Below are 12,274 nucleotides of genomic sequence, written 5' to 3'. Positions count from 1 at the left end.
AAAAAGTATGGCCTATTCCCTTCCTCCTCAGTTTCTATATGCCAGTAGTTTGTGAAGTCAGCATCTTGTAAATCCATATTTTCTAAAAAAAAAAATATTTCATTACGACTTTATTTAAAAGTCATGTTAAACAAAGCTACCCGTGATGTAAACCAAGTTGGAAATACCTGTTGGCTGCCCGGCCCCAGCCTCTCAGCTCATGCGTGCCATTACGCGGGAAGCCCCGCTGCGTGAACAGAGCTCTTTGTCATTTTCTGAATAGCAATCTTTCTGAAAGGACTTCAGAAATGTCCCAAACATCATCCCAAACACCGGCCAACACTGGGATTCCAGACCCACCCTGTGCTTCAGCCTCTGTTTGAAATCTCGTTGGGACTTTTCATAAGGGCACTGGTTTTCCCCTGTGACTTTTGCCAAAATTTCCCCTTTCCTCCCCTGGCTACGTCACCTGTGCACACTGGGAAATAAGGATTCAACTGCCTGCTCTCAGGTGCTCTTGAAAAAGGTTGTTCGCTGTTTCGCAAAGCAGTTAATGTTGAGCATTGTGTGTATTTTTTGCAAGGAAGGGACGGTAGTATCCGTCCCCATGAGTGTTTTTAACCATAAATAATCTCCTAAGAATGCGCAGTTGTGTGTTCTTGCAAAGAAGGCATTTGCTAGTTTACAAACGAATCTCCACATTTTGACATCTCACTCAGAATGCAGTAATTACACTGAGAATGCAATAAAAATCTTAAACTGAGCTTGAGGACTATGTCAGGGTACTGAGCGGTGGTTGTAGCTAAATTAACGGATTTGCCTACTATGGCTTAACTTTCTTTGTGCGTGAAGACACGGGGAAATCCTAATAGAGAGGCAACTGGTAAATGTTCAATATGTTTAATACTTTGCTGCCTCGTTTGGAGAACAAAGAGTTGCCTGTTTCATACTGCTGGTTTGGACAAAAGCAGGGCAGGGAAACGTGTAATCTGCATTTGCTGAATAGTCAAGATCTACAAAGATGATTTCATGTCTCCAGCTCTTTTATGTTGGCACGCTAGCAAAATCTGACAAAAAATAATCTGAAGTATATTTTTTTTTTTTTGCTGAAAGTTGCAACCAGAATCAGAAACATGCACAGCGCTGTTGTGTTTGTAACGCAATGGGAAGCACCGGCCTAACCCGAACACAGGACTAACCACCACGGAGCGTAAAATCGAACTAATCCTTTAAATCAGTATAAAATTACTACTCCTATCTCCTGAGAGCTAGCCTAATGAACTGATGCATATGTAAGAGTTTCTGACATCCAGTGAGAAATCCGACTGTATAAAAAGAATAAAAGGATGAAGGGAAGAGCGTCTAATTCTTCTCAGGAAGCTGCTCCTGCTGATGGGATGCGGAAACTCCCACTGTGAGCCGTGTCGCTTCCATCATGTGGGACCACTCTGGGAGACCCTGTCATTCTGGAGCTTTGGAAAATTAACTGCCAGATGATTTTTCCTGACGATTTTGACAATGAAATGTGTTTTGGTTTATTCTGCAGTGATCGGACTGACAGCCTTTCTGTAAATAATTCATACTAAGGCTCATAATGTGTGACTATGCAATTCAGATCCAGAAACGTGCACCTGTAACGTTGGCAACATAGAGAAATAAATACTCATTACCATGGATTTTACTGGGCAGTTCCAGCCAAAGATGCCCTACATTTATTTAATTTTTAAGGAGAAGAGAGAGAATGATCTAATGGGGGTGTGCACCTTATCTATTAATGGTTGGTTAATAGTTGGTTAATAATTAATAGTTGGTTAATAACTGTTGCCTTTCTGCAACTTTAGTTTTTCTGATAGTAGTGGAAAATAGTTAAAGACAAAAAAAAATGGGACATTTGCTATTACTTTATACAAGAGCTAGCACCTTGCATTAATGTTGCTGTTTTGTGTCTGAATTTATTACTTTGCACTATTCTCACCTCCAGGCACAGGAATGGCTCGTCTTTCTGACCTGAAAGGGTCTTGTGTGCCTGAAAATACATCTGCTTTTCTCCTAACCCCAGAGGAAGGCATCAACGCCTGAGCACGTGTTTTCCTGGGCCAGGTGGGGATGGCAGTGTCTGGGGGGTGGGTAGTGTGAGGTCCCTCCTTTAGGGACACAGCCTCCCCTTTTTCTGGCCAGCTCTGGGCCCAGCTCCTTCTCGCCATTCACCCTCTTCTTCCCAGGGCAGGTTTTGGCTTTTTCTTTCTCTGCTCAAGTCCTCTTTGGAATTAACTCGTGCTCTCCACCACTTCCACGCAAACATGTCCCTAAGGCCCTGGGTTCCCTGAGCCCTTCCAGCAATTTTTGATGTGAATGTCTGTGAAGCAAATGCAGAAATTAGGGCAGTTCTGAGGCCACCGATACCAAATCAGACAGGGCTGAGCACCCCTACCCCACATGCTCCTCCTTGGAACCCTGGGCTGGCTCCTGGCTCCTCTGTGAGGAAACCCCTTGCCCAGTGTGCCCACCAGCACCATTGCCCTGGGCATCCTGGCATGGTTTTCGCTGGGCTGGCCACTAAATGAACCATGGATACTTTCTTTTAATCTCTCTCTTCCTTCCCAGAAGAGAAGGGAGAGAAAATAAGGGAGGGAGACTTAACGGGTTGAAAAGAGACTAAAAGCACTTTAATGAGATATTAACAATAGAAAAAATCCTTGGCACCGGGCAGCGGGGTTGCTCCTGGGGGGCACAAGGGGAGATTGTGAGGGGATCCCAGAGGTCCTCTGTCTGTGGAGCAGGGCTGAGGGAGCTGGGGCTGCAGTCTGGCACGGGAGGAGGGATGCGAGCACAGGAGGAGGCTGGGATGCTTGCGGGGAAGAAGGGATGCCCGCTTGGAGGAGAGCGGCACACGGAAGGAGTGAAGGATGCCTGGGGGGACAGGAGGAATGCGTGCATGGGAAGGGGGTGGCAGGCAGGACAGGGGGGATGCAAGGAGGGATGCAGGCAGGGGGAGGCAAGGCAGGGCAGGGCAGGGGAGGCAGGGCGGGCAGGGGGAGGCAAGGGGGGCAGAAAAGGCAGGGGGAGGCAGGGGGAGGCAGAGAGGGCAGGGGGAGGGCAGGGAAGGCAGAGAGGGCAGGGGGAGGCAGAGAGGGCAGGGGGAGGCAGGGGGAGGCAAGGGGGGCAGAGAGGGCAAGGGCAGGGCAGGGAAGGCAGGGGGGCAGGGGGAGGCAAGGGGGGCAGAGCAGGCAGAGGGTGGTAGGGGGAGACAAGGTGGCCAGGAGGGCAGGGGTTGGTAAGGTGGGCAGAGCAGGCAGAGAGGGCAGGGGGAGGCAGGGGGAGACAAGGAGGGCAGGGGGGGGCAAGGCGGGCAGGGGAGGGCAGGGATGGCGGGAGGGCGGGGGGAGGCAGGGGAGGGCAGGGAGGGCGGGGGGGGCGCGCCCTGGCGGTGCCCGCAGCTCCTCCCCGCCCTGAGTGACTCGGCGAAGGCCCAATGGCCGCGCCGGACTGCCGTGATGGGCGGGCGGGCGGCCCAACGGGGCCGGGGCGGCGGGGCCGGGGCGCGCCGAGCGCGGGCAGCGGGGCTGGGGCTCGGTTCGGCGGGACGGTCGGCGCGGCGGGCGGTGAGTGAGCGAACGAGGGGGTGAGCGCTCCCGGGAGCTCTTCCAGCGCGGATTCGACTCGGGGAAAGTCTCCGTCGCTCGCCCCGGGGTGCGCCAGCCCCGGCGGAGCATCCCGGCGGCGGCGGGGCGGGAGGCGCCGAGCGGCCCCCGGCGGCTCCGCGGGGCCCAGCCCTGGCCGCTGCCCGGCTCCGCCGCCGTCCAGGCGGGTCCCCGGGGGAGAGCGGGGTGTGTGTGTGGTGTGTGTCCCCGGACAATGGGGCGGCGGGACGGGCGCGGAGCCGGGACGGAGCCCTGCGCGGAGCCCTGCGCGCATCGGCGCCCGCCGGGACGCGGGGGTCTGCGCCCGCCGGGCGCGCTCCGGCCGCCCCCTCCGGTCTCCCCAGGGCGATGAAAAGGCGCTTGTCTGATTCGTTCCCCTGGAAAACTTCCCCCCCGGCGGCGATGCGCGGCCGGCGTTGGCGGGCTGGCCCCGGGCGTTCGCCCCGGCGCGGAGCGGGGCGCGCAGCGAGAGCCCCGGCTGCCCGGAACCCGGGGCTCCGTGCGAGCGGGCAGGGGCAGAGCCCGGCGGCAGCGCAGGGGAGGTACCGGCAGGGGAGTTCGGCGTTTAACTTCCAGCTTTTGTGCAGGATGTTGTTCCCAAAAAGCAGAAAAAGTGAGGAAATCGGACCCGGCTTCTCGTTTAAACGAAGTGGGGGAACTGAAGTGAAGTTAGCGGGACAGCTTGGGGGGGGGGGCGGTATTTTTATACATCTCTAATTTGGCCTGGGAGAGGAAGTGTCACCCTGCTCCCCCGAACAATGGCTTCTTGTTGGGAGCCTGCGAAGGGAAGGGGAAGAGCAGGGAATTTTTCACTTCTTTCTTTTACATAGGAAAGGCTGGGGCACCCTGGCACTGGCTGTCAGGATTCCAATGGGTAGCATCAATCCCCGATGCTCGCAGAAGTAACAAACTCTGCAGACGTGACTCTGCTCCAGCTGTAAGGTTTTATCTAAGTGGAAATAGCGGTGAGACATGTGGATGGGAATCTAACTTGCAGTTAATGCTTCCTTGGGATGGGCTGCATGTGTCTGCCTGGTGATAGCATCCACACCTTCAAGCAGGGCATCACTTGAACTCCTTCCTTTCTTTCCAGGAGAGCTGTCGGTAGGGCTCCGGGCAAATGCCGTTGAATCAGCCTCCGAGGTTGTTATTGCTGTTACACAATCCCAGTGGAATGCGTGTGCACACGAGAGCTGGGCTTCCTGTTTTTGGTCAGTCTGTAGAAGAGACTATAAAAGATAATAGATATCTCAGATAAATTGCTTTTGCATGAGAACTTGGAGCCATTGTTCAACTGGTAACACTTGTGCCTTCTCCAGTAAGCCTGGTAACCTGAGAAGAAAAACCCCTTAGTGCCGGGAGACTTGCTCAGGGTAACTTTAAAGACAACAGCTGGAACCTGGATATAAAGAGGGAATAGTTACAGAGATCAACATATGTTAGTGCTGTGCATAATGATACATAGAAATTCAATCTGTTTTGAAAAGAAATATTGTGTAAAGAGGAGCTGCTGGTAGTTTGTCAGTGGAGAGCAGTGTTTCAGGGGGGATTAGTGGACACAAGGCGAGTCCCCTGGGTGCAATATTCTGCAGCCGATTTCTGCTCCGGCGCTGTTTGATGGCCTTCTGTGGGGTGTGTGTGCGTGGAGAACTTGAATTCCATATCTGCTGGTTTGCATCTGAGTAACTCTTTAAAAAAAAAAAAAAAAAAAGAGATATGTTTTAAAGTAATTTGCTAAGAGAAATCTTTTCGAAACACTGCCGTTATCACAGCCCCCTAATCTTGCCAAAAGTTTAACAATTTGAGGATGTTGCTTGGTTGTAACCAAGCTCCTTTGAAGGAATTCTCTGCTTGTGAAAGATGAATTACTCATTCTTTGTCTGGGTTAAGAGATCATAATGTGATTATTAAACTCAGTGCTAGATACAAAGAATTATGCTTAACCAGGGTCTTTGTTCTCTTATCAAAGCTAATCTGGCCAAGTTTCCCCTCCTATAAAGTAGGCAAACATCTCCCCAGATTAAAAAATGCCCCAAACTCCAGAAACCTATTGACTAGTTTTGGTGAGATTAGCTTCGCAATGGGGAGGGCTCTGGGGAGTGAGGACCTCGTTAGGTATTCGGCCGATGGATGCTCGGATTTGGGATAAATGCAGAGGAGCTCCTTCCCGCGGAGCTCCCTCACTGACTTCTCTGCTCGGGGTCTCAATTGTTGTGAGATTAAGACGGTGAGTGGAGGAATTGCAGCCTTGTTAAATGGGTTTGCCGCTGAATCCACTCATGGAGATCTTCTAGTAACTCTTTCCTGTGTTTACTTGGCTCTCTAGCGCCGCAACTTCCCTGCCTTTGGAGGAGTGGGGTACCCAGTTCTGACCTGGCGGAGTCAAAGGAGAGTGCTGCTCGGTGATTGATGGGACAGGATGGTGGGGACAGCAATTCGGTAGTTTTGTTTAAGCAGCTGCCAGTGATCCAAGTGATCCGAGTGCCTTGTGAGTAGCCTTGTAGGAAACCTCCACGTTGGAAGTTCTGTCTCTGTCTTTTGTGTATTAAGAACTGCAAGTGCTCTGCCGCTTGAAGCAGCAGTGCAGAGGTTGTGGTTTTGCTGATGTCTACAGTGTAATGCATCGGGAGGAGAGAAATGCTTTTCTTTTTACGTGGTTGGCAGTGAGTTTAGGGAGGGCGTGCCCGTCAGTTTTCTATATAGATATTGTAATCCACTTCCTTATCAAAATAGGTGGTAGAGATCAGTAGCAAGTACACTTGATCACTTAATGAGAGCTTCGTTTAGCACTTGAGGTTGTCCTGGTGGTGATATTTCAGGTGGTAGTGGTTTATTTGGTGATGTTGCCCAAGCACACCACACCTGTGTTCTTGGTAACCTGTTTTACATAGCATTAAATGATAGGTGGCAAGACACAAAGAGGCTGTGTTTTCAGCAAAACCAAAGGCCGAGTGAGTTCTGCTTTACAGCACATTTTTAACAGGGTTAACCCTGCGCAGGACGGTGGGGATGCTGCTGCTGGTCAAGAAGGAGAATTGGGAAGGGATGGTGGAGAGGAAGGAGGGAAATGTCAACTGCTACAGGGTTGCTGGGCAGAGGAAATTTGTGTGGCTACAACTTGTTTCTCTTGCTGTTTATTGCTACTCTGTGGCACGCCGATAAAAAAGGTGGTTCGAGTTGGTGTTCTGTTCAGACCTTCAACGTGAGCTTTTGCTCTGCGTGCGTTAGAGCCGCAATTCCGCACAGAAAAGCAGATTTTTCCCAGTGCCAGCTGTTTAAACATGTGACGGACAAGCTATCAACCTCATGGTGCAGGAATAGATATTAATTTTTAACTTAGTAGTTACTACTGAGAAGTTCCTTGTCATGTTGGGAATAGCCACACTATGATGTGTTAATATAACTAATTACTGGCCTTTGCATACTCAGCACTTTTTGAATTAAGTACTATTATGTATTAAGTCTTCTGTGTATCTTTTTGGACATTGAGTTCATGGAGTAATTAAAGTTGCTAATTGCTTCAGAAAAACCAAACATGAATCCAGAAACTTCTACCACTAGATCTGTGTGAAAGATGGAGTTAAATACTGAATTTAAAAAGTTTACCAAATAACCTTAATGCACATGCAGAGCAAAGCATTTCTGAATATCTTTTCATTTCGAGTACGTTGCAAAACTCAGACCAACTCTTTCAATGAGGGTGAGGCGAGGAGGTTTTGAATCAGTATTTGTTGGGCTACTCTAATGAATGTCACAATATCACCTTGCTCTTTCCTGTCCCTGCTCCCCAAGCCTTTCGGTAGGCATCTGTTGGCATCTTTGCACACACGTTCCTGTTGGCGTTTGGGGACTGGGTGGTTGTGCAGGCGGCTGGGGCTGCGGTGGCCAGGTCCTGGCTGAGCTCTGTCTGCAGCGCTGCTGGGGGATGCGTGGAAGGACCGTTTCCCCTCTGACCATCCCAGAGGGTCGCTCAGGCTCTAACACACAATCGGCTTTCCCTGCTTGCACCGTTAAAGCCTTTTCCCAGCCCAGAGGTACCTGTACCCAAGGTGCTCTTGCTGATGGTAGATGAGTAGGAGGAAAGGGTGAGAGGTGTGATCTCATGATTGAAGGGTGATGGTCTAACATCTGGGTGGCATGGCTGAGAGAAACGATGCAAACCGGCTATCCTGGAGGTCCTCTGAGCAGCAGCAGCTCAGCTGATAGTGACTGGGCAGCTGTAATGGCTTTCAGCCGTGTGACTGCTGCCCATGAATGCGCTACTGTTGTGTCCCCTGCTCAGCGCACTTGGCTTTGGGTGTTCTTGGGTTGGTGCTGGCCTCTTCTCACAAGCAAATAGCGATAGAACAAGAGGGAATGGATTCAAGCTGCAACAGGGTAGGTTTAGACTGGACATTAGGAAGCAATTCTTCACAGTAAGAGTGATCAGACACTGGAACAGGCTGCCCAGGGAGGTGGTTGAGTCACCATCCTTGGATGAGTTTAAGAGTCGCTTAGATGTGGTGTTGGGGGATATGGTGTGGGGAAGAACTTTGTAGAGTAGGGTAGGTGGTTGGACTCGATGATCCCAGGGGTCTTTTCCAACCTAGATGATCCTATGATTCTATGATTCTGTCCCTCTTGGATTTATTGGGTGGCAGGGAACTAAAAGTAGGTATCCCCAGCATGGTCTGTGCTGGGAGTGGGTATGGGGTGGGTGGTGCATAGGCACAGCAGCATTTAGTGCAACTTCAGTCTTCGCAGCTGCCCGATTCATGCTCTTCAGTGCTGAAGCTGTAGGTGACGGGTCAGGCTTGTCCTGTCCATCCTCACCAGTGCCCCGGCTGAGCAAGAAAACGTGATGAATCGACGGAGCTGGAAGACAGAAGTCCCCACTTAAAAGGGCTGGAGAGTGGGGTGGGAGGAGAGGACGTGCCCATCTGCCCTCTGCTGATACCACGTTGTTTGAGCCAGAGGTGGTGGCACTGGAGGTCATGGAGCTCTTCCCTGTGGTGGGGGCGTCTGACGTGAGTACTGCTGATGGCATCTGTGGCCTGCTCTACCCTCTCCCAGCAGCTCTGTCCCATCAGAGGGGTCTGGAGCTCCCTAGACAGGGTGCTGGGCTGCAGTGGGCAGTGTACTCAGTTGCCATGGCATCTGCCGGTCTCCTGGGGATTGTAATCTGCTGGCTCTTTGGTAATAGTTTAGAAATGCCAAGAATGACAAGCAAGTCCTGTCTGGCCCGCTTGGAAGAATTCTATCACGTGTGCTCCTCTGACAGCTAGTGTTTCACCTCTGGGCTTCGTGGGTTAATGCTTGGGCTACTCAGAGCTGGTTTGTCACTGGGTTTGTGAGGGAGATGATGATGGAGAGGTGAGACAGCCTCCCCGTCCCCAGCAGAGTGGCTGTCAGCAGAGATGGAGCTATTGAGCCTTTTGCTTGTTTTGCTCGTTGATTTCTGTTAGTTTATCTCCACTTTTCAGCAGCTGTGAGCCATGAGGGTGAGGTGGGCTGCTTGCCTTGTGTCCCCCCGGCACCGTGTCCCCCCTGTGCTCTCCAGCCCCCTTTGCTGCAGGGTGACTTGCACGTTCCTGGGGGAGAATTGGCTCCTCCTGTGACATCCAGACGGTCTCCACAGGGCACAGTGGCCTGTGCGCTGCTGCTATTTGGGATTCAGTATGGAAGAAATAAAATAATTATTGGTTTGACATGAATCTGAGGATGTGGGGAGCAGGACAACTGTCGGAATGGGAAGCTCTGGTTTGGGCTGCTGCTGCTTGCTCATGTCAATCCATATGGGCCATGTGCTTCTAACCAGGCTCCTTGTCTCATTTCCTTCTCTGAAATGCTTACAGCTGTTTCTTCTGCCTCTTCAGTAGGTTTTTTTGTTCCTGTAAAGGGAGTGACAGCTCACAGATGCTGCTGCTATATAACTGGGAAGAGAGACTATTACTGTGATCTTCAAGAGAAGATAAGGTGTAGTGTCCCTGCAGGAGGCCTAATTCCTGATGCTTTGAAGTAAGCTTTCTTGTTTTTTGTGTTGTTTTTTTTTTTTTTTTTTTTTTTTTTTTTGTTTTTTAAAGCTGAAATAGTTTGCTGTCTCATTCACTGTTTCCCCATCACATACTGCCCGTAGTGGTGGAAGCGAGAGAGCAGGTAGTTGGTGCTGTCACAAGGAAAGAAGAAGTGATGTTGGCCATGAACAGCGTTAAGAAGTGTTCAGCAGCTGGTCTTGCTGCTGTGCTTATAAAATCTGGGTTGAACTTCACAGTGTTGCTTAGATGTTGGCTTTTTTTCCGAAGAAGTCCATGGCTGAAATGATAGCAGTGCTTGAGGGTGACCGTTGCTGGTCCTCCCCTTCGCCCAGTGTACCCTCTCTTCTGCCCTGTCTGCATTCTGCCAAGAGAAGTGATTACAGACTTCTCTAGTGGGGTTAATAATCCAGCGCTGGTCAGGTGGGGAAGGTGCTGTAGAGATGCTGATGCCTATGTGAGTGTTTCACAGTTTATGGATGGATGGATGTTAAAGGGGCATCTGAAGACGGTGAGAGAAGCTGTATGTACCCTCTTGGACCAATGACCCATGTACTGCAAGGAAGGCAGGGTTAATATGGTGGAGTAAATAGCTGTGTTGAGTTGGCTTGAATGCCAACTTGAGACAGTCCCTGTAACAAATAAGACCTAGTTGTACATTTATGTAGGAAGTCTGTGTGATCTTGGGCTTATTTAGGTGCTGAGAGCATATGAAACCTCTCTGCTCTTAGTGGGTTGATTGCCTGTGAGACATAAACCCTAAATAAGAAAACTTCTTATTTTACAATCCTCGGGTCACTTTGGTGGCTCTGCTCTGCCTTTTTTGTAGTCCCAACATCACGAAAGAACAAGATGTCCTACCAGCTGTTGTGTTGGTAGCTGGGATAGGAAACCACCTAGTATAGGATCCCGATGGTGTGTCCATGGCTGGTCACCATTCTCCTGCCTTGTCCTCCCAGGGGTCTCGCTGCTGTGCAAGGAGCCACAGGTTGGCTCTTCCTCCTGTACAATATACACTGGGGGTGCACCACTATCCTCAGCCCCTGTTATAAATTATACTTTATAAACTGCTGTAGGAAATGGAAAATAAAGTAATTCTGATTTGTGTTCTTTCAGAGCCCTGCGCTTTAGACCAAAATACACAGGATAAGTCTGGCCCTTCCCTCTATTCACTTTTCATAGCCGCCTTTGTTTTTAATTTATATATCTTTTTATTCTAAATTCCTCCCATCCCCAAAATAGAACAGACATCAGCCTGCAAGCAAAGGTTGCCAGACATTGGTCTTGTGGATTATAGTGGCTTTTTGGGCTGGTTGGAGACTGAGCCGCGCCCTACGTAGGCTTGGATTAAAAATAGCCTTTCTTTTCAGCAGGCTGAAAACTCTACACAACACGTTCACATCTTGGTTTCTGGGGCACTGGCAGCCACGGGAAGCCCTGCAGCTGTAAAATACCTCAGAAAATCTGTTTGCTGCTAGTGCATCCAAAAGTGCGAAGGTGACCAGTGTCGGGTGTACAGCCAAGTGTCTGACTGCCAGCCATGGAGTTATCATAGATATTGGGTAAAGTTTTAGCCATGCTTCTTGCAGGACCTGAAAGACTTGAAAACTATAGACCACAGGCTCTGCAGTCTAGCGGCCTGGAAAGAGTCCACAGTCCATCCTTTTCAGTGGAGAGAGTTGGCTGGATTGGATGAAGAGAGGAATAGATGCCGTATTGCTGAGCCTCAGGGGCAGGAAACAGTCAAGGCCTTTTTTGATTCCTTAAATGTCTGTCTTGGCTTAGGCAGCTGTTAGGAGAACTGACAGAAGCTCTTATGCTTCATTACCCGCGATGGTAGCATCTTAGAGTAATAGCAAGGTGTCTCTGGGGTGGCAGGAGGACCCCAAGGCTCTGCTCTCTGGGGGTGTGTTTGGGGATGGAAGGGGTTCCTGGATGTGGAGGTTCTTTCACGGACAAGGGTCCAGGAGACTTGCAGGTCACTAGCTCTAGGAAGGAAGGACAGAGGAAGGCAAGGACTTCCTACAGCTGCTCTGCTCCCTGGTCATGTGAGCTTGGCAGGGAGTTGGGTGAGAAAGTGCATGTGTGCTGCTTCGATGGCTGGAGGCCATGCCTTCAAGGGAGACAGCAATGTTGGTCTGTTTTGGACCAGCCTTTTATCTTTTTGCCTTCATGCTGACCAGTGTTTTGATGCCCGGCAAAAAGAACAGCAATGTTCTGGGGCTGCACTAGGTGTGAGGCTGCCGGTTTCAGTTTGTCCCAGCTCAAGTGCTGCAGGGAGAAGTAGAAGGGCCAGGAGACAGCTCAGCCCTCTGCGTCCAGACCCGAGCTCCACACTCCTCCCTTCTCTTACAAAAGAGGAAAAAAAAAACCAACATTAAGGGCAAGATGTTGACCGGTATCTAGTATGGTGGTCTCATTGCCCCACTGCCTGTTGGAAAAGCCAAGCCTTCCTGGGCAAGTTGGAGAGGTTGCCTATGGGATAGCACAATGGAAAAGTCAATAGTTTCCTTGCTCCGGGCATCTCTTCCCTGCCTCGGGAACCTCAACTGTTGACTTCTTGCATTGTTTAATTTGTTTTCCACTGTCCTTGGCCATGCTTGTGTGGGGCAGCAAGTTGTTTTACGGGCTGGTAGCTGATGC

The 12,274-nt window shown here is 50.5% G+C and overlaps 1 protein-coding gene across 3 annotated transcripts in view; it reads left to right on the top strand.

Annotated features, from left to right (window-relative positions):
* The first annotated feature begins 3,525 nt into the window (after positions 1-3,525).
* Positions 3,526-12,274, top strand: part of PLS3 (plastin 3) — a 53,859-nt gene continuing 45,110 nt past the window's right edge. For 2 of the 3 annotated variants that reach the window (XM_074148309.1, XM_074148307.1), the window contains exon 1: positions 3,526-3,581. The gene's annotated coding sequence lies outside the window, so the exon portion shown is untranslated. Of the gene's footprint in view, positions 3,602-12,274 lie in introns of all 3 variants that reach the window. The other variant, XM_074148308.1, reaches the window with a different exon arrangement.

Source organism: Numenius arquata, chromosome 5, assembly GCF_964106895.1.
Source record: "Numenius arquata chromosome 5, bNumArq3.hap1.1, whole genome shotgun sequence".
Taxonomy (NCBI): Eukaryota; Metazoa; Chordata; class Aves; order Charadriiformes; family Scolopacidae; genus Numenius; species Numenius arquata.
The sequence above is the reverse complement of the archived record's forward strand: the minus strand, read 5'-3'. Positions and strand labels throughout refer to the sequence as shown.